The sequence below is a fragment of the Berghia stephanieae genome, chromosome 7, assembly GCF_034508935.2.
Source record: "Berghia stephanieae isolate SIO BIC M18660-M18661 chromosome 7, UCSD_Bste_1.3, whole genome shotgun sequence".
Taxonomy (NCBI): Eukaryota; Metazoa; Mollusca; class Gastropoda; order Nudibranchia; family Aeolidiidae; genus Berghia; species Berghia stephanieae.
The window spans coordinates 52,506,532-52,532,192 of NC_088366.1; the positions used below are offsets into that span (position 1 = coordinate 52,506,532).

A 25,661-nucleotide genomic window follows, 5' to 3' on the forward strand; every position below is an offset into this window, starting at 1 on the left:
CTATCAGTTACGTTTCCTTTGGTTGTATAGCGAGCGCTCTACCGGCTTCTCCAATCGGGGTGGGCTGATTTTTTTTTCTTTTTATTGATTTTTGTTCTTGTATTTTTCTCTGAGCTCTGGCTTTGCTTAATAAAAAAAAAAGAATTGAGTTTTTATATAGCGCAATATCCACTAAACGTGCTCAAAGCGCTTTACATGGGTCCCTGACCAACAGCAACTAGGCGAAATCACATTTTCTTTTCGGACAGAAAGAACGCTGTTAACGGCCAGGTACTCATTTTACACCTGAGTACGGTGAGAGATATGTGAGTAAAGAGCCTTTTCCAAGGACCTAACTATGCGCCGAGCGAGGCTCGAACCCAGGACCTTCGGATCCGAAAGCGAGTGTCATACGACTAGACCACATAACTGCACATATACACCTTTTCAGATTATAACTAGTTACCTGCCGTTCTCTGCGGGGAAAAACCCGCGTATTTTAAAAGAAAATTGGCCAGAAAACGTCCTCCAAATATCCATCGAATGAAACGACCCTCGTCTTGGTAAAAACTCTCAAAAGACAGAGTACCGTAGTTCACTGTTAAAAATTAAGATTTAAAAAAAAATGAGCTTTTATATAATATAGAGCAATTTCCACTAAATGTGCTCAAAACGATTTACAATGGGTCCCTGGCATGGCGTACTAAAAGAGTATTATAGTAGGGCTATGGTCCCTGGCCAAAAGCAACATTTAGCATTTAGGACGGGACAACGGCTGTTAGGCGATGTTACAATTTTTTTCGGACAGAGACAACGCTGTTTACACCAGGTACTCATTTTACACCTGAGTACGGTGAGAGAATGTGAGTAAAGAGCCTTCTCCAAGGACTCCACTATGCGCCGAGCGAGGCTCGAACCCAAAACCTTCCGATCCAAAATCGAGTGTCATACCACTAGACCAGATAGCCCCACAACTGTTAATAATATTATTATAACGAAATTAATTTTTCCAGAGATGGAATGAATGGTTTCTGGTTAGCTACTCGTCGGCCGGCATCAACCGTCTCGCCAGATTCCACCGATGACCAACAACAGTTAAAGCAGAGCGCTTCCGTTCAACGCGTGCCAGGGACAGAACAGATCGATCGATAATCGGGCAGGCGAAGACCGTGCGTTTTGGCACAGGTTGTCAGGTTGGCATTTTAACCACCAAATTCTAAACACGGTCGGCATCGAAAAATTGAGTTTCGCATTTTGCCTTTTTATTTTCTATTTATTTATTTTTTAATGATGAGGGGGTGAGGGGGAGAAGGGGGGGGGGGGTTAAGTGATAACTCCAGTTTCCAAAAAAAAAAAAAACATTCAATGCTCAACTATAAGCTGTCAAGTCGAGATGATTTTTTAAACATCAAGAACTCTTGGCAGCGGAATTAAAAAAACAAAACAAACCCAAACAAACAAACAAACAAAAAAATAACTCCAAACCCAGTAGACCGCCGCACCCTGGACAGACAGATATTTTATTATTAATTTGGCCAGAAAACTGGCCCTTCAAAAAAAAAAAAATCGATCGATTTATATTATGACCCTCATCTGGACAAAAAGTGTGTTAAACCAAACCTGGAACCTCTTGAAATCTTTGTTAAAGTCCCGGGTTTGAGAGTTTTTAAAAATTTGTTTTTATTTGTTAGTTGTTTTTTTTTTTTTATTTATTTTTTTTTTTTTTTAAACCAAGATGAGGGTCATTATTTAAATCGATCGATATTTGAAAGACAAGTTTTCTGGCCAAATTTCTAAATGCGTGTTTGTAACAGAGTACAGCACAGTAGTTACTGGTTTATAAATCCATTTTTCACTTCTTTGTGCATTATGACCGATATGTGATCTAAGGAAAAGTTGTTTTTCAAGCCATTTGTAATATGTTTTATTTTATATCACTGGAAAGCGCATAGAGCCTGTGACAACGGGGTGAAGCACTATATAAATGCCATTTATTATTATTATTATTATTATTATTATTATTATTATTATTATTATTATTATTATTATTATTATTTATTATTATTATTATTATTATTATTATTATTATTATTATTATTATTGTTGTTGTTGTTATCGTCATCGTCATCATCATCATTATTATTATCATTACTATTATTATTATTATTATTATTATTATTATTATTATTATTATTATTATTATTATTATTATTATTATTATTATTATTATTATTATTATTATTATTATTATGCACAGTTGCATGTTTGGCATATTATTAAAAATGAATCTGGCAATTCTTATGTGACCGTTGTGTGTGGTGGTCGCTTTGCCTTTCAATCTCCTCGGCTAATCACGATCACCGGGTGGGAAAGTGGAAAGGCAGCTAGCACTAGCACTAGCACAGACATCGAACTGAACTTGGTATGGTATGCATTTATTTTGGTGTCGTTATCGGCTAATTCCAGTGTGTTGTGCGTGTTGGTGCGCACATTCCTATTCCTGCTGCTGTGCCATTATGGATTGTTTACACAAAAAACCCCGATTCCTATGAGAGGGATGGGATGCATTGTTGTGATAAAAGTGATAATAATAATATGAGTCTGTCTGTAAAGGGAAAATAATATAAGGATGAATTAATCTAAAGGTGAGTAATGCTCAAAACAACACTAAATTATGCCTGAATTCTGTAGAAGTTATGCATGTAGGTAAAATACTCGCATCTGCCCACCAGATGAAACGTACCAACACAGAAAACGATGTGTAACTATAAACGTTTTTGAGAGATAGCCAGCTCTTGTTATAGATTGTTCGAAGATGACGTCACTCAGGCCTTTGTTATTGTTTTTGCCATCCGCGTTTGTAAGTTGTTCTCACTAATGCCATGAACACAGATATTTTGCTTCAAAAGTTGTGCAGCATGGATATTCCAAACTACCTTATTAAATGGTATAAAGAGTTTCTGACCCATAGACCGCAATGTGTAAAATTGGGTGAACATATCTCCAACAAAAGAACGTTGTCGAACGGATGTCCCCAAGGCTGTGTGAGTTCCCCAATCCTGTACATCTTATACACCAACGACTGCAGACCATCCTTTGAAAATTGTTTTATAGTGAAATATGCAGATGATACTGCTATTCTTGGCTTATTAAAAGATAAAGTTACCGAAAAGAATTATTTCAAACAAATAAATATATTCACCGATTGGTGTAAACAAAATCAGCTTGAATTAAATGTTGAAAAAACGAAAGAACAGGTGTTTGGTGTAAAAAATAAAAACGACTTAAAGTGTGTGGCGATCGGTAAAGATGATGTTGAGATAGTTGACTATTTTAAATATTTAGGAATAACCATTGATAGTTCCCTCAATTTCTCTCAACATATTAATATAATATCTAAGAAAGTTGCCCAAAGATTATACATCCTAAGGAAATTGAGAACATTTCAAGTAAGGAAGAAAACTATGTTAAGAGTTTATGACTCATTGATTAAAAGTGTAATTGCGTTTGGCTGCACCATATGGTTTGGAGGATGTCGACTTAAAGATAAATCAAAAATTTCAAAATCTATCAAAGAGGCATCAAAAATAATAAACCATCCTCTTGATGGAGTAGAAAGAATTCATGGAAAAGCAATAGAAAGGAAAGCATTCTCAATTACCAAGAATAAAAAACATATTTTATACCATGAATTTAGTCTTTTACCATCTGGGAGAAGGTTTTGTCAGATTAAATGTAGAACTAACAAGTATAAATCAACGTTCGTTTTATCAGCAATAAAAATTTTGAATATTTCATATGGTACAGAAAAACCAAGGATTGATTCGTTGACTGATTAACTGATTAATTTATTTAATGTAAGATTAACTGACCAATTGATAATGATGATAATTTTTGGTGTCGAATTGCCACAATCGTAACAAATTGAAAACGAAATGAATATGTTTATGTTGTGTATATCGCACGTGTGAAAGAAAGAAAGAGAGAGAGAGAGAGAGAGAGGAGAGAGAGAGAGAGAGAGAGAGAGAGAGAGAGAGAGAGAGAGAGAGAGAGAGAAAATAAGTAGGAGTGAAATATCTGTTCAATCTTAGTTATCGTTTAACATTATAACAAGTGTAACTAAATGACAAATTGCCATATTTATGGACAATAAAGATCTATTATTATTATTATTATTAAACTGTATTAACCAGACTATAAAAGTTCATGGTTACACAGAGTTTGTGTGCTGGTCCGTTATACTTCCGGATGGCAATGTTGTGAACTCCTTGGCCAAGCGCATTCTATCTATAGATAGTTCGAAGATGACGTCACTCAGGTCTTTGTTATTGTTTTTTGCCATCCGCGTTTATGAGTAATTCTCACTAAACTGTTTAACCAGACTATAAACGATCATGGTTACACACAGTATTGTGTGTTGGCCAGTTATAGATAGAATTCGCTTGGCCAAGGAGTTCACAACATTGCCATCCGTAAGTATAACGGACCAACACACAAACTCTGTGTAACCATGAACTTTTATAGTCTGGTTAATACAGTTTAGTGAGAACAACTCACAAACGCGGATGGCAAAAACAATAACAAAGGCCCGAGTGACGTCATCTTCGAACTATCTATACTTCCGGATGGCAATGTTGTGAACTAATGGATGATATGCGTATTAGTAAAATACTCGTAATATCCGCCAGCCAAATGAAACATCAGTTCAGTACACAAAACTGTGTGTAGGCTAAGCTTTAACGTGTATAGCCTGATTGATATGATTTAGTGAGAACTAATCACTAACATGCTGTTTAAAATCAATAACAAAGAGCTGAGTGACGTCAGCTTCATTTGGTTCAATATCTACTAAAGTTTATGCGTTTTACATAGCTTCATGTTTTGCTACAGCGGATGTTAAGGATATCATTATCGATATGGATACAATTTTCGATATGGATATCATTATCGATATGGATATCATTATTAAAAGGGACAAACATTTAATTTCTTGACCGGTCGTGGTCATCGTCGCCTTATTGATGCTATGCGTTTATCGAAAAATCTCATACCATCAGCCTAACGTCCCAACACACAAAACTATGCGTAACTTAAACTTTTATAGATAGAACGAAGATGACGTCAGTCAGGCCTTTGTTATTGTTTTTGTCATCCACGCTTGTGAGTAATTATCACTAAACTGTATTAAACAGACTATAAACGTTTAAGGGTATACATAGTTTTGTGTGTTGGTCCGTTATACTTCCGGATGGCAATGTTGTGAGTTTCTTAGCTAAGCGTACACTATCCTTTGTCTGAATGATAGAATTTAGAGAGAACTCAAAAAAGAAAAAAATTAAATTACTGGCCATAAAGATAGTTCGAAGATGACGTCATTCAGGTCTTTGTTATTGTTTTTTGCCTTCCGCGTTTATGAGTAATGCTCACTGAACTGTATTAACCTGACTATAAACGTTCATGGATACGCACAGTTTTGTGTGTTGGTCCGTACCGGATGGCAATGTTATGAGCTTCTTAGCCAAGCGCATACTATCTATACAATAACAAAGAGCTGGCTGTAGATAGTTCGAAGTTGACGTCATTCAGGTCTTTGTTATTGTTTTTTGCCTTCCGCGTTTATGAGTAAATCTCACTAAACTGTATTAACCGGACTATAAACGATCATAGTTACACATAGTTTTGTGTGTTGGTCCGTTATACTTCCGGATGGCAATGTTGTGAGTTTCTTAGTCAAGCGCATACTATCTATAGTCTGAATGACAGAATTGGATTCAGTAGTCTGATGCCACGCGCCCGGCAACGGCGGCCATCTTGGTTCTAAACAAAGAAAATCATTACTTTTTATTCTTCATACTGGCTAGAACTTTTCATTCCCTTTTCATATGCCTTGTGATCAGAATGTGTAAAAGTCAAAACATGATCGAATTGATGGGTTTTTTTTTCCTCTGGATACGCGTTTAAGCTCGCCGGAGAAATATTTCATACGGCGTCCGCCATTGTTCCGATAGTTTAGAGCCAGTGTTACTAAGTTACCATGCGTCATTAGGAAGGAAGTGACGTTATGACTGTTGAAGACTATTGGCATGGCCTACATTACATTTCCATGTGCTCGAGGTCATAGGTCACATTGCAAATTGTTCTCGAAATGACCTACATAGTGAAAAGTGTTAACATTTAAGAAATATCTAACGTAACGATTGGTCATTTTGCTCAGCACGACTCATGGGTATGTTTACAACTGTCACAAACAAAGCAGCGTGTTTAGATACATTGGGTAATGTCCAATCGTTGTACAGCAACAAATCATGTGATCGATGACTAGGTTGGACGAAAACTTGAATATAGATCGCTCCCATTTAGTGAGAACTACTCCAAAAAAAATGACTGGCTAAATGCAATAGATAGTATGCACTTGGCTAATTAGTTCACAACATTGCCATCCGGAAGTATAACTGGCCAACACACAATACTGTGTGTAACCATGATCGTTTATGGTCTGGTTATTTCAGTTTAGTGAGAATTACTCATAAACGCGGATGGCAAAAATCAATAACAAAGACCTGAGTGACGTCATCTTCGAACTATCTATAACAAGAGCTAGCTATCAAAATCCTTTTGGCTCTATCGACGTTTCCCGTATTTCCGTTTCCGGTTATTTGTCGATGTGGATGATTCTAAATTTGTTATTATATTATACAAAACTAATGCCCATAAATATACAGTTAAGGGGCCGAATGTACTTTAAGGTATACTGCTACTACTACCACTACTACTACTACTACTACTACTACTACTACTACTACTACTACTACTACTACTACTACTACTACTACTACTACTACTACTACTACTACTACTACTACTATATAACAGTTCAAATTTTCATCACCATCAACTTCATCATCATCAAGCTTATCAAACGCTCTTCAAATAACAATAATATTTTTGCCCAATTAAAACAAAGGACTTGTGACATGCCCTTAGACCCACTCGGACAAATCTTACATCTAATTATTTGTAAACAATAAAATGAATTGTGTGGCGTAGTTTACACATATGTAATGGCTTATGATCGTATAGTGTTTTTTGTTTTTTTTATAGATGATATTGATATTTCTTTGCGTTGTTTTCTAGATGTTAATAATGACGGAAGAGTTCAAGGGCCGATGATGATAATTAAATGCACAACATCAAGACATTCAAATAAAAATCCAGGTTCCAATTTTCATTTCTTACAGTTTATTGTTGTGATAAATTCCAAATCCAAATCAAATAGCATGGTCTTAATTCAATCAGTTTCATAAATTCCAAATCCAAATCAAATAGCATGGTCATAGTTCAATCAGTTTCATAAATTCCAAATCCAAATCAAATAGCATGGTCATAGTTCAATCAGTTTCATAAATTCCAAATCCGTAAAAGCAATCCAAATGTAAAGTCATTTTGCCTAAGTAACCATTTTCAATATAGGTGAAATATTTCTAAGTCCGTAAAATAAAGATTCTTAGTTGGACACTAGGAAAGTGCAGCCCATCGTGAAGTAGAATCGTAGAATGTCGAATAGAATCAAAAGGTAGAATAGAATCAGAAACACTCTGTTTTATATCCTATTGTAAACTGTCCCACAATTCCTTTAACCAAAGGTCATTTTTTACGCCGAAATAATCAAAGGTCGTACGCCCAAATAATCCGTACGCCCAATTAACAAATACGGTACTCTCAAATTTATCGTAGGCCCAAAATAATACTGTATAAATAATAAATACCAACTATAATTTAATGCTTTTATCCCCAAATACCAAGTAACACCAATCAAAGAAAGTAATTTTCTTGTACTCAATATAATGACCAAGTTTAATTGATATACAAACATTGTGAACTCATTAAACCCACTTGCTGTAAGCTAACTCTCTTACAGAAGGAATTTGATATCAACCAGCTCTATATTATTTTTTCTTCGGCGAGTTTTATTATTTGTTCTTACTAGACTAGCGAAACCGTTAAAGCTTACATTAATAAGTTCTACTGCGATAATGCGATTGATAAGGCGTATGAAACTAGTGAGTGTTTTACTATAACGTAAACCATCAAGGATAATGTCATCTATTTTTTTCCAGTTTAGCACTAACTGCCATTGTTTACATTCGGATGGCTGTCCGAGGGGCGTGGTCATGTTCACTTCCACCAGGTGTTAATAGATAGTTCGAATATGACGTCACTCAGGTATTTGTTATTGTTTTTTACCATCCGCGTTTATGAGTAATGCTCACTGAACTGTATTAACCAGACTACAAACGATCATGGATACACACAGTTTTGTGTGTTGGTCCGTTATACTTCCGGATGGCAATATTATGGGCTTCTTAGCCAAGCGCATACTATCTATAGATAACTGACCTTTACTTTCTAAATATTCATTAGACCGATAATCACAAACACACACACACACAAACACACACACACAAACACACACACACACACACACACACACACACACTTCAATTGTGCCACATACCATAATATTGGAATTCGGATAAGAGAGACCCCTGATCTGTTCTGAAAAAAAATGCGTTTACAAAATTTTGGTCAGAAAACTTGTCCTTCCAATATCAATCTTTTTCAATGACTCATCTTGTCAAAAACTCTCAAACCTGGGACTTCTGGCGAAGTCCCAGGTTTGAGAGTTTTGGACAAGATGAGGGTCATTTTAATCGATTTAAGACGAGTTTCTGACCAAAATTTTAGATAAGTGTTTTTATCAGAGGTCGACAGTCTCCACACAACTGTGACAAGGTTCGTGTCTGGACACAGGCAGGCGTAGAACTGTCCAGCTTCAAATGTTAGCACAGTCTCCTTCACTTGTTACCTCACCTGTCACCTTCACCTGGCTGTTACCTGCTCTACTCTAGAAAGGCGTATTTAAAAATTTGGCCAGAAAACTCGTTCTTTAAATATCAATCGATGTATGTGACCTTCACCTTGGTAGAAACTCTCAGTCCTGTGACTTTATTAAAGACCTTTCAATTTTCAATTTCAATTTCAAATATGGTATCCATTGTCGGCATTAAAAAATGTTTCATAAATAACTTAGTCAGGCTAGTCGAAGCCTTTGACCGACATAGGTTTTATCACATAGTGCATAAAAATACATAGTAATACATTTCCGCTTAAAAACATTCCCCTATCAAGATTCTAATTATGACACACAAAGAAAAGTAACATAATATATTATGAATATAATATATATAATATATATATATATATATATATATATATATATATATATATATATATATATATATATATATATAATCTGTACGATTAGAGTAACTCCAAATATTACATTTGCATGGCTGGCCATTCCATGACATGATATGATTTTTGAAAACATTAAAATTTGAAATTTTCGGGAAGTTCATTCCAAAGCACAGCAGCAGAATATCTGAAAGATCTTTTGCCATAAGACGTTGTTCTGACTCTTGGAATATCAAGGAGGTTTGAATCTCTAAAATTGTATCTGTTATTTTTCAAAAGGACCATATCAGATAGACAAGGAGGAGCAATTTTGTATAAAATTTTAAACGTTTCCAAAGCAATTGTTCTCATTCTTCTTATTTGAGGGAGGAGACTTTGGCCATTGAAAGTAATTGGTCGTAGGATTTTTTTTGTCATCTTCATAAATTAAAACGCAGTGCTCTTTCTTGTATCTTTTCAAATTTATCACAATGGGAGCGATCTATATTCATGTTTTTGTCCAACCAGGTCATCAATCACATGATTTGTTGACGTCCAACGATTGGACATTTCTTAACAAATGTAAACACGCTGCTTTGTTTATGAAAGTTGTAAACATACCTGTGTGTCAAGCTGACCATAGTGACCAATCGTGATGCAGGATATTTCAAAAGCTATGAATACTTCTAACTTTATGGTTCATTTTGAGCACACTTTGAAATATGACCTAGAGCACATGGAAAGGGAATATAGATCATGCCCATTAGATTTGGAACAGAAATGCCAAGCTACTGGACAGAAATTGAAATTTGACAATACAAATCAAATAGCATGGTCTTAATTCAATCAGTTTCATAAATTCCAAATCCGTAAAAGCAATCCAAATGTAAAGTCATTTTGCCTAAGTAACCATTTTCACTATAGGTGAAATATTTTTAAGTCCGTAAAATAAAGATTCTTAGTTGGACACTAGGAAAGTGCAGCTCATCGTGAAGTAGGATCGTAGAATGTCGAATAGAATCAAAGGGTATAATAGAATCAGAAACACTTTGTTTTATATCCTATTGTAAACTGTCCCACAATTCCTTTAACCAAAGGTCATTTTTTACGCCGAAATAATCAAAGGTCGTACGCTCAAATAATCCGTACGCCCAATTAACAATACGGTACTCTCAAATTTATCGTAGGCCCAAAATAATACTGTATAAATAATAAATACCAACTATAATTTAATGCTTTTATCCCCAAATACCAAGTAACACCAATCAAAGAAAGCAATTTTCTTGTACTCAATATAATGACCAAGTTTAATTGATATACAAACATTGTGAACTCATTAAACCCACTTGCTGTAAGCTAACTCTCTTACAGAAGGAATTTGATATCAACCAGCTCTATATTATTTTTTCTTCGGCGAGTTTTATTATTTGTTCTTACTAGACTAGCGAAACCGTTAAAGCTTACATTAATAAGTTTTACTGCGATAATGCGATTGATAAGGCGTATGAAACTAGTGAGTGTTTTACTATAACGTAAACCATCAAGGATAATGTCATCTATTTTTTTCCAGTTTAGCACTTACTGCCATTGTTTACATTCGGATGGCTGTCCGAGGGGCGTGGTCATGTTCACTTCCACCAGGTGTTAATAGATAGTTCGAATATGACGTCACTCAGGTATTTGTTATTGTTTTTTACCATCCGCGTTTTATGAGTAATGCTCACTGAACTGTATTAACCAGACTATAAACGTTCATGGATACACACAGTTTTGTGTGTTGGTCCGTTATACTTCCGGATGGCAATATTATGGGCTTCTTAGCCAAGCGCATACTATCTATAGATAACTGACCTTTACTTTCTAAATATTCATTAGACCGATAATCACAAACACACACACACACAAACACACACACACAAACACACACACACACACACACACACACACACACACACTTCAATTGTGCCACATACCATAATATTGGAATTCGGTAAGAGAGACCCCTGATCTGTTCTGAAAAAAAAATGCGTTTACAAAATTTTGGTCAGAAAACTTGTCCTTCCAATATCAATCTTTTTCAATGACTCATCTTGTCAAAAACTCTCAAACCTGGGACTTCGGGCGAAGTCCCAGGTTTGAGAGTTTTGGACAAGATGAGGGTCATTTTAATCGATTTAAGACGAGTTTCTGACCAAAATTTTAGATAAGTGTTTTTATCAGAGGTCGACAGTCTCCACACAACTGTGACCAAGGTTCGTGTCTGGACACAGGCAGGCGTAGAACTGTCCAGCTTCAAATGTTAGCACAGTCTCCTTCACTTGTTACCTCACCTGTCACCTTCACCTGGCTGTTACCTGCTCTACTCTAGAAAGGCGTATTTAAAAATTTGGCCAGAAAACTCGTTCTTTAAATATCAATCGATGTATGTGACCTTCACCTTGATAGAAACTCTCAGTCCTGTGACTTTATTAAAGACCTTTCAATTTTCAATTTCAATTTCAAATATGGTATCCATTGTCGGCATTAAAAAATGTTTCATAAATAACTTAGTCAGGCTAGTCGAAGCCTTTGACCGACATAGGTTTTATCACATAGTGCATAAAAATACATAGTAATACATTTCCGCTTAAAAACATTCCCCTATCAAGATTCTAATTATGACACACAAAGAAAAGTAACATAATATATTATGAATATATATATATATATATATAATATATATAATATATATATATATATATATATATTATATATATATATATAATCTGTACGATTAGAGTAATTCCAAATATTACATTTGCATGGCTGGCCATTCCATGACATGATATGATTTTTGAAAATATTAAAATTTGAAATTTTCGGGAAGTTCATTCCAAAGCACAGCAGCAGAATATCTGAAAGATCTTTTGCCATAAGACGTTGTTCTGACCCTTGGAATATCAAGGAGGTTTGAATCTCTAAAATTGTATCTGTTATTTTTCAAAAGGACCATATCAGATACACAAGGAGGAGCAATTTTGTATAAAATTTTAAACGTTTCCAAAGCAATTGTTCTCATTCTTCTTATTTGAGGGAGGAGACTTTGGCCATTGAAAGTAATTGGTCGTAGGATTTTTTTGTCATCTTCATAAATTAAAATGCAGTGCTCTTTCTTGTATCTTTACAAATTTATCACAATGGGAGCGATCTATATTCATGTTTTCGTCCAACCAGGTCATCAATCACATGATTTGTTGACGTCCAACGATTGGACATTTCTTAACAAATGTAAACACGCTGCTTTGTTTATGAAAGTTGTAAACATACCTGTGTGTCAAGCTGACCATAGTGACCAATCGTGATGAATGATATTTCAAAAGCGATGAATACTTCTAACTTTATGGTTCATTTTGAGCACACTTTGAAATATGACCTAGAGCACATGGAAAGGGAATATAGATCATGCCCATTTGATTTGGAACAGAAATGCCAAGCTACTGGACAGAAATTGAAATTCGACAATACAAAAGAGTGACATCGCGAGGTCCCAGGTTTGAGAGTTTTTGCCAAGATTGAGGGTCATTTAAATCGATCGAAATGCGAAGGATGAAGTTTTCTGTCAATTTTTTAAAATATGCGTTCTTCTGCAGTAGGGCAATTAACGGCTTAGTACATGTCAATGTATTAAAGGCCATAATATCAATATTACATTAGCTGGTTGAGAGCACTCGCTTAAATCGTATTACGTGTTTTGATTGGTTAAAAATTTACTGGTCAATGGGCATGATCAAAAGATAGAATGCGCTTGGCCCAGGAGTTCACAACATTGCCATCCGGAAGTATAACGGACCAACACACAAACTCTGTGTAACCATGAACTTTTATAGTCTGGTTAATACAGTTTAGTGAGAACAACTCACAAACGCGGATGGCAAAAACAATAACAAAGGCCTGAGTGACGTCATCTGCATACTATCTATATTAACGTTCCATGTGCTCGAGGTCATTGGTCACATTGCAAAATGCGCTCAAAGTGACTCACTTAGTGAAAAGTGTTCACAGCTTTTTAAATATCTAACATCACGATTGGTCATTCGATTCAGCTTGACACTTGGGTATGTTTATAATTTTTGTAAACAAAGCAGCGTGTTTACATTTGTTAAGAAATATCCAATAGTTGGACAGCAACAAATCATGTGATTGATGGCCTGGTTGGACGAAAACATGAATATAGATTGCTCCCATTATATATCACGCCCTGTTATCTGAACAAGTCACCCTCAGATAACGATAATATCACAAATTATCTGTAATAACACACTTGAAGAGACCATACAGCGTGTCTGTGTTAAAATTGCGAGTAGAACTCCGGGCCTGTGTGTGCCACAGAGCGACTCGGACAGCTGGCATACAGTTAAGATAGCACAATTTATTTATTTTGTGGTCGAGCCGGGTGACGTTGTTCCGTCAACAGGAAAATACTTTAATTTACGACATGTGTTCAGATAATCTGCGTTGTGGTTACAACACACTGTGTAAGCCAAGCATTACTATTCAGTTTTACATAAACCCACGATCACTGTGTAACCATCGCCTTCGTTAATCATAAGTCAACGACACTATTATAGTTTGCCAAGAAACATGGTCAAACCAAGACAATTTGTGACCCTTCGCCTCAAAACGGTATTAAGTCGGGTTGGTTAAGATGTTGAAAATTGAATTTATAGCTTGAAATATCAGACTTGTGTTGAGATTTTATGATTTATTGAGGAGAATGACAACCATATTTTAAGGTGCTAATGCCAACAATTTATATTTTTGACCAGTTTAACATTTACTTCGGCTTTTAAGCATCTTGTTCGTTCCGACAAAATACCGTTTTGAGACGATGGGTCACATTTTCTTCTTTTGGCCAGTATAGATAGAACAGAGATGACGTCATTTGCGTTTTTGTTATTGTTTTTTTTTGCCATCCACATTTATGATCATAGTGACAACCGTTGTTGTTGCCATCATTAGTATTGTCTGTTGATGTTGATTTTCACTCTCACTGTTCATTGTGTTATTGTTACTATTTTTATTATGATAATGATAACGATGGTGGTAGTGATAGTGATGATGGTAGTGACGATAACGGTGGTGATAACGTTAATAATTTTATTATTTTTGTTGTTATTATTGTTATTGTTGTTATTATTAGTATTATTAGTGGTAATAGTGGTGGTGCTAGTAGTAGTGGTGGTAGTAGTGGTAGTGGTAATGGTAGTAGTAGTAATAGTAGTAGTAGTAGTAGTAGTAGTAGTAGTAGTAGTAGTAGTAGTAGTAGTAGTATTAGTAGTAGTTGTAATAGTAGCAGTAGTAGTAGCAGCAGCAATAATATTACTCTTGCTATAAGAATATTTCATGATTATATAAATCTTATGTAAACAAATCTCATATTACAGTGTAAAAAATCATTATCTTCATGTATCTTATGTTAATTCATAAAATGTGAATTATTTGAGTTGTACCAAGGACTTTTTTTTTTTTTGAAACATAATAATGATGGTGATGGTGGTAGTGATAATGATAATGGTGATAGTAGTAATGGTGGTGGTACTAATGATGATGGTAATATTATTCTTGCTATTATTATATGTGTTATTATTGTTATTATTATTATTATTATTATTATTATTATTATTATTATTATTATTATTATTATTATTATTATTATTATTATTATTATTATTATTATTATTATTATACTTATTGGTGGTATTACGATTGTTGTATTTTTTTATGGCTATTAGTGGTATCAGTTTATTTTTTCGTTCCATTCACCATTTTTTTTCCACTTTCAAGTAGACTATGTTGTCATCACATTGTGTGATTTATTGGCGAAAGCCTAAGATTGAATTAACTTTGAACTTGTTGTTTTTTGCCATCCACGTTTATGAGTAATTGTCACTAAACTGTATTAACCATACTGTAGAAGCTCATGGTTACACAGTTTTGTGTGTTGGTCCGTTATACTTCCGGATGGCAATGTTGTGAGCTTCTTAGCCAAGCGCATACTATTTATAGACAGGCGAGGATTCCTGTGGTCCTGATAGAGAAACAACTTTTGATGCTATACGCTTAGTTAAATTACTCAAATTTGCAAAACATCCGCCAACACACAATTACTATTTCTAACCTTGAACGTTTATAGTCTGATCGATACAATTTAGTGAGAACTACTCACACAAAAAAGGCTGACTAAAAACAATAACAAAGAGCTGAGTTACATCAAGTTCGTTCCTTCTATAAATTACATAAGTTTAACATCTTGTAATTCTAACTGTTTTCACTCTAAAATTTAATTCTTGGGACCAGTTTCTCTCCGACATAGACTAATCTGAATCTGAATATTACCGGAAGTGGACTCAATTCTGAGTACATGTTATTTGTATTCGAGGGCGGATAGAGTTGTTGAATGTGACAGTAGTAGCCATTCTTGGTGTTTAAGGCTGAAATGGTTTGATAATCTGTGCTTGAAGGTGTCTAAACCTGTTGTGTTTACACATAATTCGGGAAGAGCGTTCCAATATTTGATAGTGCGGAGTGCAAATGAAATAATATTTGAAGATGTTTGAGTGTGTAAATTGGTGAGTTTTTATTTGTTGTTCTTGTTTTTTTTTTGTTTTTTTTTGTTGTTGTTTTTTTTGTTTTTTGTTGTTTTTTTCTGTTTTTTTTTTGAGTGGGGTTTCCTTTGAATGCGTGAATTTCCTCATGTGTCTAGTTGTTCTAGTGAGATGGCTGGCATTTTGATTGATCGTAATTTTGGACAGTCTGAAAGAGTAAAAAAAAATTCCGATTATTGTTAACACGCTTCAACAGTCGTAACGTTACTTCCCTCGTAATGACGCATGGTAACTTAGTAACTGGCTCTAAACTATCGGAACAATGGCGGACGCCCTTATGAAATATTTCTCCAACGAGCATAAAATCTTATCTAGAGGAAAAAAAGCATTATAAATCTGATCATGTTTTGACTTTTACACATTCTGATCACAAGACATATGAAAAGTTCTAGCCAGCATGAAGAATAAAAAGTAACGATTTTCTTTGTTTAGAACCACGATGGCCGCCGTTGCTGGGCGACGTGACATCAGACTATTTGTGTCCAACAGTGTCAAACCGATATTATTTTGTCAGGATAAAATTTAAGCCTTTAGTCAAAATCACTATGATCACATTATCTCATCTCTTTATCGTTCTATAGATAGAATGAAGTTGACATCACTCGGGTCTTAGCTATTGATTTTGCCATCCGCGTTTATGAGTAATTCTCACTAAACTGTATTTACCAAACTATTCACGCTCAAGGTAGCACAAAGTTTTGTGTGTTGGCCCCGGATGGCAATGTTGTGAGTTTCTTGGCCAAGCGCATACTATCGATAGAATTAAATGGCAGCCATTCTATTCAATACCGCAAATCAATCTTACTTAAATTTCATCATAACTTAAAACTCGTTTTTCTGACTCTTGTTACCGTTTTAAGGCGACGGGACACGACATTTTAAAGGAAAAATCACTTTTAAGGAACTGATAAATACCGACGGAGGTACAATTATTTGCAGGTCTGATAATCCAAGGCATTATGGGCTCATTGTTATAATGGAAATCTAAGTAAATGACGCAAACTATATCGTACGTCATATTCGATTGGCGGATGTTATGAGTTTTTTAACTATGCGCGAAGTGTCCGAGTGGTTAAGGCATTGCACTGTGACCCGGATGACCCGGGTTCGAGCCCCGCTTCAGGCACTTTCGTTTTTTTTTTCATTGAGCAAGATTATTAACTCCCAAATAGCTCACTTGGACAACATGGGTGATTCCTGTTGACATCAGAGATCTTGTTTGATGAGTTATCTATATTCCTTCGTGGAACGCCTAGATGACGATATCTTATGATATCGTGGCGCAAAAGGCATAATTTTTTTAATAGCCGTTAATAAGCACATGAAGTTTGTGGCTGACATCACACGGAAAGAGAACGAGAGCATTCTCCTGATAGAACGAAGTTGACGTCACTCAGGTTTTTGTTGTCTTTTGCCATCCATGTTTAATTCGCACTAAACTGTATCAACCAGACTATAGATAGTGTGCGCTTGGCGAAGAAACTCATAACATTGCCATCCGGAAGTATCGCGGACCAACACATAAAACTATGTGTAACCATGAACGTTTATAGTTTGGTTAATATAGTTTAGTGAGAATTACTCATGAACACGGATGGCAAAAGCAATAACAAAGACCTGAGTGACGTCAACTTCTTACAATCTATAAACGTTTAAGATTACACATAGTTTGTTTTTTTTGTGTGTGTTGGTCCGTCATATTTCCTGATGGCAATGTTGTGAATTTCTTAGCCAAGTGCACAGTATCGATATTAATTAGTCTTCTGATATTAATAATATATAGTACTGCATGACAGGACTGAATTTCATAACGGGTATCGATATTTTTCCGTACCCAAGAGTAATATCAACGTAGATCAATATTCAATCATAGAAATACTGTACGTTAGCTTTTTCACATTATTGACTGGCTGGGGGGGGGGGGGGGGTGGCGATAGCTCAATAGGGCAGATATGTCGTAACGTCACACATTGTACAATTCCGGTTCCTAAATCTTTGGATGTGTGTATGTGGTCTTGTGGTATGACACTCGCTTTCTAGAAAATAAGATGCCATCACTCTGAAAGCAGAAGATCAGTTGCACAATGCATTTACTCAGTCCTCCGAAAGAGTGGTTTTACACTTCCAATGAGATTGGAACCATTTAAAAAAAAATACACGTTTGTTTCCTGTTGGTTGAGCACTTGCTTCACACGCATAGGGAACGAGATCGATCCTGGGCGAAGTCGGGAATTCTTTTATTCTGGCCCCCCCCCCCCCCCCCCCCCCCCTCTTCCTCCTATCCACCCCTCTCCTCCCCCTCCCCATCCCCCTCCTCTTCCTCCTATCCATCCAGCTGTGATTGGATAAAAGGACCTGTTAGATCTGGCGGAAAGAGATTTGAGTCAGACCAGCGTTCTGTCCAATAGGTAGCAAGGGAATGCTGTGTCTGTTTAGTTCTGTAGTAAACGGGCTAATCTCCGGATCCAAATAGCCTTATTATTCTGAGGGACAAGATAGTTGAATTTCACATGGATGGTGATAGAATTCTACAGATCTTTTCGAGGACAAACCTAGAAAGTATAGATAGAATGAAGTTGACGTCACTCAGGTCTTTGTTGTTGCTTTTTGCCATCCGCGTTTATGAGTAATTCTCACTAAACTGTATTAACTAGACTATAAACGTTTAAGGCTGCACATAGGTTTGTGTGTTGATCTGTTTTACTTCCGGATGGCAGTATTTTGAGCTTCGAATGTGACCAATGACCTCGGGCACATGGAAAGGTTTCATCCCATTGCGTCGTCAGCGAGCTGAAAGCATTACAAACAAAACAGTAACAAAACGACCTCGACGTGATACTGGTTTGATATGGTCGGTCACCAATTATGAGCAGAATGAAGGTGTGATAAACAATGTACTAATTTTATAGACATTATGAAGTTGACGTCATTCAGATCTTTGTTGTTGCTTTTTGCCATCCGCGTTTATGAGTAATTGGATTCACTAGTCTGATGTCACGTCGCCCAGCAACGGCAACCAGCCTGGTTCTAAACAAAGAAAATGGGTACTTTGCTGGCGAGAACGTTTCATATGTCATGTGATCAGAATGTATAAAAGTCAAAACATGATCAAATTTATAATGTTTTCTCCTCTGGACACACTGTTATGCTCGTCGGAGAAGTATTTCATTAGGGTGTCCGCCATTGTTCCGATAGTTTAGAGCCAGTTACTAAGTTACCATGCGTCACTACCGAGGGAAGTGACGTCTTGACTGTTGAAGCGTATTCTCACTAAACTGTATTAACCAGACGATAGATAGTTCGAAGATGACGTCACTCAGGTCTTTGTTGATCTTTTTTGCCATCCGCGTTTATGAGTAATGCTCACTGAACTGTATTAACCCTACTATAAACGTTCATGGATACACACAGTTTTGTGTGTTGGTCCATTATACTTCCGGATGGCAATGTTATGAGCTTCTTAGCCAAGCGCATACTATCTATAAACGTTCATGGTTACACATAGTTTTGTGAGTTGGTCAGATATACTTCCAGATGGCAATGTGTTGTGAGCTTCTTAGCCAAGCGCATACTATTTTCTCTACTTGGACCCAACTCAGACAACAACAAAAACACGTTTAAGGTTACTCGTTGATCTGAAAAAAAGTGTGTAGAAGAGACAGTGCAAACAAAGCAAAAAAGAAAAACAAGAAAAAAAACAACAAAAGAACTTGAGCTTTGATATTGCACAATATCCTTTGAACGTGCTCAAAGCGCTTTACAAAGGGGTCCATGAACAACAGCAACACTAAACTTGTAGAACGAGGCATGACCCCTGTCAGGCGATATTACAATTTTTTTTCCGACTGACACAACGCCAGGAATTTATTTTACACCTGTCTACGGTGAAAGAATGTGACTAAAGAGCCTTTTCCAAGGACTCAACTATGCGCAGAACCCAGGACCATAAAGCCGCACACAAGATCTGAAAAAAATTGTGTATGAAGAGAGAGAGAGAGAGAGAGAGAGAGAGAGAGAGAGAGAAAGAGAGAAGGAGAGAGAGAGAAGGAGAGAGAGAGAGGGAGAGAGAGAGAGAGAGAGAGAGAGAGTGCCAAAGAATGGAAGAAAGAAAAACACCAGGAAAAAATAAAATCGCCCCAAACGCAGGATTAAAAAAATCACCCCCATAAAATCGGTCGATTGTTCATAACACCAGTGCCTACTCCCAATAATTGTCACTTTGGAAAGTTACACGTAGCTGCGTTTGATCTGGTGGACATAATTTTTGAGTATTTTACTTAAGTATACCATCGATGTGAAATGGCGATAGCTGACGGCATTAAAACAGTGATATTAATCCTTTTCAGAAATTTTGAATGGAAAATAAATGATTTGCTTACTTGTAAATGCAATAAAAAGCTTGAGCCTTTATATAGGTCAATATCCACTAAATTGTCCAGAGCACTCTACAAACGGTTTCCAGCCAAAAGCAATACTTAATTTGTTAGACGAGACATGAAGCCTATAAGGCGTTTTCACATTATTTATAAAGACTCGGACAACGCCAGGTACTCATTGTACGCCTGAGTGAGCTGGTAGAATGTATGTAAACAGCCTTTTTCAAGGACTCGACTTTGTGCTGCTTAGAGTGGGATTCGAACATTTGACCAAACGATTCGAATAAGCCACACATAATGGAGAGAGAGAGAGAGAGAGAGAGAGAGAGAGAGAGAGAGAGAGAGAGAGAGAGAGAGAAAGATGAAACACTGATTGTTGAATGAAGAGAGTAAACAAACCCCACAATTTCATATTAATTGGAAATGTTGAATTTTATCTCCCCTCTTCCATTTTGTCTAGTGGTGTGAACAAAATTTTAATAATCGTGGGTGGCGTTAAGATTATCTCCCCTGGATATTGTAATGTAGTGTAAATACTTTCGCTAAATTATCTTCCTTGGACTATTGTAATGTAAATACGCCGACAGGTGAGTGCATGCACGTGAGATGATGCGATTGGTTTGAGAGTATTTCCATTACAGCAATGAGCCTAAAGATAGAACGAAATTGACGTCACTCAGGTCTTTGGTTATTGTTTTTTAGCCAGCCGTTTTTTTCTGAGTAGTTTATGAGTGGTCCGTTATATTTCCAGATGGCAATGTTGTGAGTTTCTTAGCCAAGCGCATACTATCAATTGTGTTTTATCTTTACTGTACCTGTGTCCTTTCGAAGACAATGTTCGATTGGCTTATGGCAAAGTGAATTCTATGTGTGCTGAGAGGAAAGATCTAAATGTGTTAGCAAAACAGAGATTTAGCATTACATGATGATGTGTTACCAAAACAGAGATTTAGCATTACATGATGTGTTACCAAAACAGACATTTAGCATTACATGATGTGTTACCAAAACAGAGATTTAGCATTACATGATGTGTTACCAAAACAGAGATTTAGCATTACATGATGTGTTACTAAAACAGACATTTAGCATAACATGATGTGTTACCAAAACAGACATTTAGCAATAGATGATGTGTTACCAAAACGGAGATTTAGCATTACATGATGTGTTACCAAAACAGACATTTAGCATTACATGATGTATTACCAAAACAGACATTTAGCATAACATGATGTGTTACCAAAACAGACATTTAGCATAACATGATGTGTAACCAAAACAGACATTTAGTAACGTTGGAAGATTTATTCGTTAACTAGTTTCATTTTAACCTTCCCCCCCCCCCCTCCTCCTCTTCCTCCTCATCCTCCACAATTTTCAAACAAAGCAAGCCAACATAAATACGCCATTCCCATTCTTGTTTTACTCACAACATAATCATAAGTGATTTTGATTTTTAGTTTTAAAAAATGAAGAGAGCATAATGCGACTTCAATCTGCATTTAAGATGCATTTTACAATTTTGTTATGATGAATATCTCTGCCGCCCGTAAATCCCTTGATGAACAAACATGTAGTGTGTTATGTGTATATGGGTAGCCATCGTTAACTTATAGCCTGACACTGGCCGTGGCCTCCGTAAAGTTATGGCCTGACACTGACCAAAAAATGACGTCAAAATGCCAGTCTTTTTGGGTTTCAGTGTCAGGCTATAACTTAACGATGGCTACGGTATATGCGTTATAGCCTGACCCTGAAATCCAAAAGGACTGGCATTTTGACGTCATTATTTGGTTTTTGCACCGCCTAGTGAGTTGTCGTTAGTAGAGCTCATGGTAACAAGTCATTTGATTGGTTGAACTATTGAATTCAACTCACGATTTGTTTTCTTTTGTGGCAACAGACTGGCATTTTGACGTCATTTTTTGGTCAGTGTCAGGCCATAACTTTACGAAGGCCACGGTATATGTCGCTAAACGATATAAACTCACTCAACCCTAACACCGACTATATCCGTGGCATTCGTAAAGTTATGGCCCGACACTGACAAAAAATGACGTCAAAATGCCACTCTTTTGCCACAAAAGAAAACAAATCGTGAGTTGTATTCAATAGTTCAACAAATGAAATAACTTGTTTCCCATGAGCTCTACTAACGACAAATCACTAGGCGGTGCAAAAACCAAATAATGACGTCAAACTGCCAGTCCTTTTGGATTTCAGTATCAGGCTATAAATTAACGATGGCTACGCTATATCCGTAATTTACCCGGATTACTTTTACCCCATACCTATTCATTACATTTTTATTAGACAAATTTTAAGCGGAGTATCAAAGCTAATGTTTTTAGTTTTTGCATGTTTATGATAGTTGAATAAAATTATTTATGTATGTTCATTTTTAATATATTTTTTCCAGTTTTGAGAAGTAGCAAAAATCTCTAGGATTGAATGAGTTAAACCGTAGCCATCCTTATGTTATGGCCTGATACTGAAATCCAAAAGGGATGGCAGTTCGACGTCATTATTTGATTTTTTTTGCACCGCTTAATGAGTTGTCGTTAGTAGAGCTCATGGAAACAAGTTATTTCATTGGTTGAACTATTGAATGCAACTCACGATTTGTTTTCTTTTGTGACAAAAGACTGGCATTTTGACGTCATTTTTGGTCAGTATCAGGCCATAACTTTACGAAGGCCACGGTATCAGGCCATAGCTTTACGAAGGACACGGTTAAACCGTGAGAGAGAGAGAGAGAGAGAGAGAGAGAGAGAGAGAGAGAGAGAGAGAGAGAGAGAGAGAGAGGGTGGATGAATGCAGGTATAGATAGAATGCGCTTGGCCAAGGAGTTCACAACATTGCTATCCGGAAGTATAACGGACCAACACACAAACTCTGTGTAACCATGAACTTTTATAGTCTGGTTAATACAGTTTAGTGAGAACAACTCACAAACGCGGATGGCAAAAACAATAACAAAGGCCTGAGTGACGTCATCTTCGAACTATCTATAGATAGTATGCAGGTGACGTCACTCAGGCCTTTGTTATTGTTTTTGCCATCCGCGTTTGGAGTTGTTCTCACTAAACTGTATTAACCAGACTATAAAAGTTCATGGTTACACAGAGTTTGTGTGTTGGTCCGTTATACTTCCGGATGGCAATGTTGTGAACTCCTTGGCCAAGCGCATTCTATCTATAAATGAATATAGATAGTATGCAGATGACGTCACTCAGGCCTTTGTTATTGTTTTTGCCATCCGCGTTTGTGAGTTGTTCTCACTAAACTGTATCAACCAGACTATAAAAGTTCATGGTTACACAGAGTTTGTGTGTTGGTCCGTTATACTTCCGGATGGCAATGTTGTGAACTCCTTGGCCAAGCGCATTCTATCTATAATGGAAGAGAACAGGTCCGTAATCACGTTATGCGTTTTTGTAAAATACACACAAAATATGTCCGACAGATGAAACCTACCAACACGCGATACTAAACGTTTATATGGAGTCTATATAGAGTTTATATAGATAGCTCGAAGTTGACGCCACTCGGGTCTTTGTTGTTGTTTTTCTTTTGCCATCCGCGTTTATGAATAATTCTCACTAAACTGTATTAACCAGACTGACTATAAACGATCATGGTTACACACAGTTTTATGTGTTGGTCCGTTATACTTCCGGATGGCAATGTTGTGAGCTCCTTAGCCAAGCGCATACTATCTATATTCAAGATATGAAGTGAGTAGAAAAGTGCCAAAAGACAATAGAGAATAAAAAAATTTTTTTTTTTTAAATTTTTTCGCGACGGTGGTGGGGTTTGAACCTGCGACCTTATTGGTACGACAATAACAATTTTTTTATTCTCTATTGTCTTCTGGCACTTTTCTACTCACTTCATATCTTGTTGTTACCAACATAAGTGCCTGCTCCACTCACTTTTCTGAATTAAAAATTCACCCCATACACCGGAGCATACTCAATGTCTCAATCGTTTCTATGTTATATGTTTGTGATGAGAATATTGGCTATTAAGCTTAACTGCTGGTCAAAATTACTTCGCGATGGTGGTGAACGAATCGGCGGTCTCAAGAAGTGGGTGAGAGAGGGATCTAGAAATGACTTTGAGTTTGAAACGAATATTTTTGTGTTCGTGGATAGCTCACACGGTAGAGCCACGCTCTCACCTGCCAGGCGGATTGTCGTACCAATAAGGTCGCAGGTTCAAACCCCACCACCGTCGCGAAAAAAAAAATGTTTATTCTCTATTGTCTTCTGGCACTTTTCTACTCACTTCATATCTTGTTGTTACCAACATAAGTGCCTGCTCCACTCACTTTTCTGTAATATCTATATTGTAGTGAGCCCTAATCCCTCGACTCACGGTCCAAAATAATGAACAATGAGCTGAGTGAAAATGACTTCGTTCCTGCTATAGATAGATCGAAGATGACGTCACTCAGGTCTTTGTTATTCTTACGAAACTGTTCTGCGTATTATACCGTGGCCATCGTAAACGTAAAGCCTGACACTGACCAAAAAATGATGTCAAAAGACCTTTGGCCACAAAAGAAAACAAATCGTTAGTTGTATTCAATAGTTCAACCAATGAGTCCAACTGTTTTATTGAGCACTACTAACGGCTAAGGAGGACATTAACCCAAAGATTACGTCAAAAGACAGGTCTCAGTGTCAGGCTACGATTGTACCGTAGCCATCGTTAACTTTTTGCCTGACACTTGAAACCTCTAGGACTTGCGGCAGTTTGACGTCTAGTGAGTTGTCGTTAGTAGAGCTCAAGGAAACAAGTTATTTCATTGGTTGAACTATTGAATACAACTCACGATTTGTTTTCTTTTTTTTTGTGTGCCTTTTGGCGTCATTTTTTGGTCAGTGTCAGGCCATAACTTTACTAAGGCCACAATTTTACCAGCTTCTCCTAACAATGGCGTCGAAAATCTGAGGGATCGAATAAAATTGATTTAAAAATGTTTATGGGCATTATAAAATGTCTATGGCCATTATAAAATGTCTATGATATGGCCATTATAAAATGTATAATATGGCCGTTATAAAATGTTTAAGTCCATTATAAAATGTCCATGGCCATTATAAAATGTCTAGGGCCATTATAAAATTCATATGGTCATTCTAAAGTGTATAGGGTCATTATAAAATTGATATGGCCATTATAAAATGTCTAAGGCCATTATAAAATGTCTATGGCCATTTTAAAATGTCCATGACCATTATAATATGTCTATGGCCATTATAAAATGTTAATGATCATGATAAAATGTCCATGGCCATTATAAAATGTTAATGACCATTATAAAATGTCTATGGCCATTATAAAATGTCAATGACCATTATAAAATGTCCATGGCCATTATAAGATGTCAATGACCATTATAAAATGTTCATGGCCA

The 25,661-nt window shown here is 36.4% G+C and overlaps 1 protein-coding gene across 1 annotated transcript in view; it reads left to right on the forward strand.

Moving 5' to 3' along the window:
* Positions 1–2,337: 2,337 nt before the first annotated feature.
* The window catches only part of LOC144977469 (uncharacterized), a 35,098-nt gene continuing 11,774 nt past the window's right edge, over positions 2,338–25,661 (forward strand). The window contains exon 1 of the mRNA XM_078922717.1: positions 2,338–2,401. The gene's annotated coding sequence lies outside the window, so the exon portion shown is untranslated. The remainder of the gene's footprint in view (positions 2,402–25,661) is intronic.